Consider the following 6,778-nt stretch of genomic DNA (forward strand, 5'->3'; position numbering starts at 1 on the left):
GCCTGGGAGAAGACGGGCCGGTTGCCATTGAGCCTCCTTCAAGGTTGATAAGCAGGAAACCCCTCAGCCCCTTGGACCAAGACCCATTTTGGGATGTTCATCCTTCCTGCCTGCTTTCAGCCAGCACTTGCAAGGTACCATTACCAGCTCATTTGAGAATGAATTTCAGTTTGTTTCAAAGGTCAAGTTTTGAGTTAGGAAATTTAGCTGGGAATGTGAGGGGTAATTCTGTCATCTCAAAACACCAAGGAGGAGGGAAGCTGGGGATGCCTTGCCCTCATTCCACCATCTACGGGATAAATGGGGTGGGGAGGCAGAGTTATTCACCTTTCCATCCTTCTGGTTTTTTTTTTTTATTAATACTAAATCATAGCTGTGTACATTAATGCGATCATGGGGCACCATACCCTGGTTTTATAGACCATTTGACACATTTTCATCACACTGGTTAACATAGCCTTCCTGGCATTTTCTTAGTTATTGTGTTAAGACTATTATATTCTGCATTCACTAAGTTTCACATGTACCCTTGTAAGATGCACCGCAGTTCATCCTTCTGTTTGGAATGTGGTTTCGGTGGGTAACCTGAGAGGCTTGTGTGGCTGGAACTGAGCTCATGAATTACAATCTACAATTGAAAAGGCCTGAATGGAGAGCGAGAGTCTCCTTCACAAGCTGGGTGACCAGCTTTCCCAGAGGTTCCTTGGTTCTCTGTGGCCACCCAGCAGACCGTTCTTTCCAATGGGGCAGGTTAAGTTAGCTCTAAATGGCAGGTCCCTGGAACATGTGACCCGCATATCCTTGAAAGGGAAGGTATCATGTAGCTGTGTCCCATAAGCAACAAATGTTTGTTGAGAGAATAGATCTGTGTTTACTCCTTTGATTTAAACTATTGTCTCAAGAAAACCTAGTGAAAATGCAAATATGTCTTTTGGGAGAGTCAGCCTGTTAAGTTATTAATACTGAGCCTGTAACACCAGTTTGCTGATTTAGTTCTGGTCACCTGCTGCCATTCTGAGGAGTCCCAGCAGGTCATTTTGGGGACCAGACATGGATGCTTAGGATAGGACTGGAGGGTAGGGTTGTTTGCAGTCAAGGGCCTGCCCAGGCCCAGGCTCAGAAGGATGGCCTAATTCCACCTTTTGCCAGCCCTGTTGGCAGGGTTTTTGACACTCCTGAGGAGGAATTGAAAATTATGTCCCTTCAGGATCCTTCCAAATGCAGGGCTGGCCATTTGAAGGGAACTGAAGTTGGCCAGCTCGGGCAGTTCTCCCTTTTGCCAGCTCGTCAGCTATTATACTGAAACAACTAAGGGGAAATTGAGAACCATGCCAAACACTGCGTCATCACGGACTGTATTCCATTTATGTATTTTTAAGTATTTTCTTTATTCTGGTAAACTCTCCCCACCTACCATTTCAATGACTTTTAAGTAAGTAATTTAGTGGTACTGTATGAAGTACATTCACAATGTCATGTAACCATCACCACAATCCAGAACTTTTTCATTGTTCCACACAGAATTCTGTACTCACTGAGTAATAACTCCTCCAATGGTCTCAGGTACCACTATTTTGCTTTCTGCGAAGCTGACTATTCCAGGTACCTCCTGTAAGCAGAATTATACAATATTTGTCATTTAGGGTCTGGTTTATTTCATTTAGCCTAATATTGTCGAGGTTCACCCTTATTGTAGCATTTATCAGTATTTCCTTCTTTTTAAAGGCTAAATAATATCCCATTGTATGTATATACCACATTTTCTTTTTCTGTTTATTTTTTGGTAGCTGTTCAGCTTGTTTCCGCAATTTGGTTTTTGTGAATAATGCTGCTATGAACGCTGGCATGCAAGTACCCGCTTCCTGGGCTTTTTACTGTTCCTTCTTACTTGCTATCACCACAAAACGTTGCGGTATAAGGTAGGGAAGAGCTCCATCCTTGCAAACAGTCCTATGGCTTGACTAGAAAATGGCCTAGAACTTGGACTAGCGGATAGTAGCCACGTTGGCCCCAAATGGTCTAGGCTAAGGTAGCTTAAGAGATAGGATGGAAGAAGTGAACAGATAGAACCTGCCAGAGAGTACCCACCTTCTTTCTGAGAGGACGGCGTAAAGTGCACACACACGCCAAAGATTGACACAGTCCGTGTCATGGACAGAGGCCGAGCCAGGGCTGTCAGAACGGTGGAGGAAATATGGATACCCAGTGAGATCTGGGGTTCATCCCTAATTTCACACATTGTGAGTGACTGGACTTCTGAAGGTTAGGAACAATATTCTCAGAGCACATAGAATAGGGCCTTGTTCCCAGCAGCTGCATGGGAAATGAAGGTGATTTATAAGAATAATAATAGTTATGATTATAATGAGTTTCTTTTGGAAGTAGGGAGCCTCTGCTAACCTCAGACTTCAGAATATTAGGTAGGTAGATATTTATGTAATCAGAACATGGAAAACTCGAGGGTGCCCATCAAGCCCTGGTACAAAAAGCATAAAAGAGCAGGAGGTGGTGATGTTTCCTCCCTTAGAAGCTGACCACCGCCTCCTTAAGGCTCTCCACACCCTGCTTTGTCCCCCAAACCTGGCCAACACTACAGAGAAATAAGACAAGGTGCTCTGTGAGCACTAGAGAGAGGTAACTCTGACTAAAAAGATGAGAAGATTGCAGGAGAAGGTGGCCTAGCTGGACCCCCAGGACAGGCAGACCCCCAGGACTGGCAGGCCCTGGAGATGCCTGGGAGCCCCGGAAGGGTTGGGGGTGGGGGACAGCAGGCAGGAGCACTTTGCATCTTGGCTGAGGATCACATTGGCTCTGAGGATGAGGGAGGCCAGTGGCCTGGAAGAGATCTGAAAGGTAACAGGAAGGAGAAAGGGCTGCAAAGGGGCAGCGCTGGCTGAGCCCTGGGATGTGGCACCAGCATGGAACCAGCTCAGGGCCCTTCAAGATAAACACACAGAGGTGTTTTGCCTAGGCCGACAGAACCTGCCCCCGATGCATCCAGGGGACACTAACCACTTTAGTCTATCCTCTGATGCATTATTTCTCCAACTCTAACCACATTAGGGACACACGGGGCTGTGGCTTGGTGCTCTGTCTGTCAGATATCGTTGCCATTTAAGTGACTGATGCCCAGTGGGCTGGCCACAGTGCCCAGGTCTGTGGATGAGGCAGGCAGCCAGAGAGCTGGCCCCAGAGGTTTTATTTCTTTGGCTGAGTAATCAGATTGGAGGCAGAACGTTTTTCTGTGTCTCCTCCTCATAATGTCTCTGTTTTGGTGCCGTTTCCCCTCTGTCACCATTCTGCCCCCTCATTTCTGCATTTGATGTGGTAATTGCCCTGCCTCTCCATCCCTCCCCCTCCGCCCATGCAGGACAGAGATGGGGGTGGGGTGGGGGTGGGGGTAGGGGACACCCAGCATAGCCCATTCTCAATTCTCCACCCAGAGCTGGTGGACTAAGAAAGAGAAGGTGTGCTGGTTAAACTTCCCCGAGGGGCAGAGCTGGGAAGCTAAGGCGTCCAATGACAAGAACAGGGGCGAAAGGACCCCAGCAGGCTGGAACTCAGGGTTAAAGTGATGGCTTTTACAAATGTAAAAGCTGGATAGATGAAAGACCAGAAGAAAAAAGTCTCTGAACTTGACTTTTTATGGAAGATTTAACATCGACTAATTTTGTAGTAAATCTACTTAAAACACCGAATGCAACCTTAGTGTACAATAAGAAATGTTGTTGAATTCATATTCATTGCAAAAAACTAAAAAAATATAAGCAGAAAGGAAAATAGAAAATTTTGTGTGTGTGGATTACTTAATCCCATCTCTGACAATTATCTATTAATCCATTCAGTTATTAACTTTCTATATTTCCCCCCTAGGCAGACATACAAGATATATAATATCGTCTTATTTTGAAAGAACATATTTTGCAACCTGGCTTTTGTATATATTGTAAATAATTTTCAAAGTCATTAAATATTTTTTGGTAATGCCACTTTTAAATGTTGCAAAATATTCTGTGTTAAAGATTAATGTACACAGCTATGATTTAATAAAATAAATAAAAAGACTATACATCAAAAAAAGATTTACCTCAATTTATTTATAAAATTCTATTTTGTTCATTTATTTTTTCCTATATTTTTCTCCAAAGTAATGAATCCTAAGGCAAACAACCTTAAAAAATTCTGTGCATATCTTTTATTATTTCCTTAATGAAAAGTTCCAGAAGTAGTTATAGAATTCAAAGGGTTATGAGCACTTTATCCAGGTGCAGTGGCTTGGCCTTGTAGTCTAAGCACTTTAGGAGGCCGAAGTGAGAGAATCCCTTGAGGCCAGGAGTTCAAGGTTGCAGTGAGCTATGATTGTGCAATCGCATTCCAGCCTGGGTGGCAGAGTCAGACTCTGTCTCTTCAAACAAATATACAAAGGGTTATGAACATCTTTGTTTGTTTTTGATGTATTTGAGAACATTGTGCCCTGTACTAGGCCACCAATATGTGACATACCTTGTGTCTCCGAATTTTCCTCGGTACTGGGTATTATGATTTTAAACTAGCTTGGCAGATTTATGTGTGACTATTAAGACTACCAGCCCTTTGTCTGTCTTCTAAGTTGCAAATATTTCTTTTCAGTTTACTTCTTGCTTTTTACTTAGTGTATGCATAGTATGTATATTTCAAATTTTATACTGTCAAATCCATCAAAATTTTATTTAACTTTTCCTTGGTGTCATACCCTAGAAAAATCTCTCCTGACCTAAAATTATTTTTCACTTATCTTTTTATGCCTCATATCTTTTAGGTTTTTTTTGACATTCAAATCCTTGTGGTTTAGTAATGATATTACTTAAACTGATACCCAAGTTGAAGGAGATAAGTTGTGGAAGAAATATTTTGATTCAATACGTGAATGCAATTTCTAACAATTGCGTGTGGTACAGAAGGAGAAGAGCTTGACCGCCGAGGAAGCCAGCTGACTTCATCACTTGACCTTCCACCCAGGTTTGAGACTTGCTTGGCCTTCTTTAAGTGCTCAATTAACATTTGGTGAATGTACAATGGACCTGGAGACCTTCACAGTGTCTTTCAACACTGATTCCTTGACCTTCGTTTCGTTTTCAGCTCATTGCCTCTCCACCGATCATTCCAGAATTGGATATCATGGCAGGCAGGGGCATAGAGGGTGGCCCGGACAGATTCTTTTTCTCATTTCCTAACCTCCAAATGTGCAGGAAAAGGTTGCTGGGCTCCGGGATGGGAGGGAAACAGGTAGGTAAACAGGTCCTTGGCCAAAAGGATATACAAGCAGATTGGGCTGGTGAAGTGGGCACCCCTGAGAACCAGAGGAACAGCATCAAGGCAGAAAGCTGTACAAATTGGGAGGGGGAAATCACTGCTGCTGTGAGGTCATGAAAACAGGCAGCATGCATTTATGAGTCCTAGAGGCTTGCGCCAAGAGTTCTTGCCTGAAGGACTCTTCTACGAAGTTCTCCCTTCTGGTAAACTGAGGAAATCACTATAAGTATTAAGAGTCTCATTTATTCCTTTTCAAATGTCTCAGCGACTCAGCAGAGAACAAAATGTATGCACTCAAATTCATAAACAATGGAGATGTGAGTACGTGTGTGTCTACACACATACAAATCCACCTGTCTGCACATGTCCATGTACCTTTGTCTGATGTTTGATTTGTATCTTATTCTGGATACAGATCACTGAACACCAGCCTGGAATAAAAGTAGGGCCTTGATGATAGAGGAGAAATAAGAACTTCTCTGGCTCCATCTCATGCATTCTATGGAAATGCCAGCCCTCTGCAAAGGACTGGTGAAAGCGTCTGCTTTTCTCCTGGTAACCCAAAGCATCTGCCGCTCCAGCTCTGGCTTTCCCGACTGGGATGCAGATAGCAGCAGCTCTGTCTCCCGTTCTGTGGCTGCCCCTGTCATCTGCCATCTGTGCCTAGTTGGCCAACACCCCTGAGGCGGAGAATGATGTCTGCATGAAGGGGCTGCCTTCTGCCGCAAGTGAGTCTGCCATTTTTTACCCTCCCCTAACAAGCTTCATGTGAGTCTTTGGGGGCTGGGCTGGAAAATGGTTTCATGGGCCCCCACCCTGTCCTGACACTGGCTTCACCCCATCACTGCACTTCTCCTTTTCTACACTCTTCATTTCTTCAGGCTAAGTAAGCCCTCTCTTCCAGATGTGGCTGAAGTCAGGGATAAACATTGTTTATGGCACGTGGTTAACTATTGTGAGCTAACGTGGTGGACTCCAGCCTGGGCTCTGGAGCAAGCTGCTTCGGTTTGTACCATTTATCAGCTAGTTGATCCTGGCCACATGACTTCTTTGAGCCTTGGTGGTCCTATGGAAAGTGAAGATGATAATAGTAACTCCCTCATAGCATTGCTATGGAGAGTCTCTGAGTTAATTTACATGAAATGATTAGACAAGTCCCAGGCAGGCAGTAAGCATATAGGTCAAAGGATGTTGGCAATTACAGTCAGACCTTTGTAAGCTGACCACCCACAAACCGGTCAACCTCTAGAGTTCTACTGTATTATTTGTGACTTCAAGCTTATTCTCCTATTTAATTATATTTTCTTTGGTTGGAAAATTCTAATCTGCAAAGACTATTCATGGAATCCAAAGGGTTACAAAAAGAAAACAGAAGAAAAGGCAACCCGATGGTGATGGTCATATTTACCAATATTTGAGCTCCTTTACTGGTCTCCAGGTCCCCCATAGGGTCACGCCCTGGAGGACTAAGGGCCTGCCTGGACCA

This window comes from Nycticebus coucang, chromosome 3 (genome assembly GCF_027406575.1).
Source record: "Nycticebus coucang isolate mNycCou1 chromosome 3, mNycCou1.pri, whole genome shotgun sequence".
Lineage (NCBI taxonomy): Eukaryota > Metazoa > Chordata > Mammalia > Primates > Lorisidae > Nycticebus > Nycticebus coucang.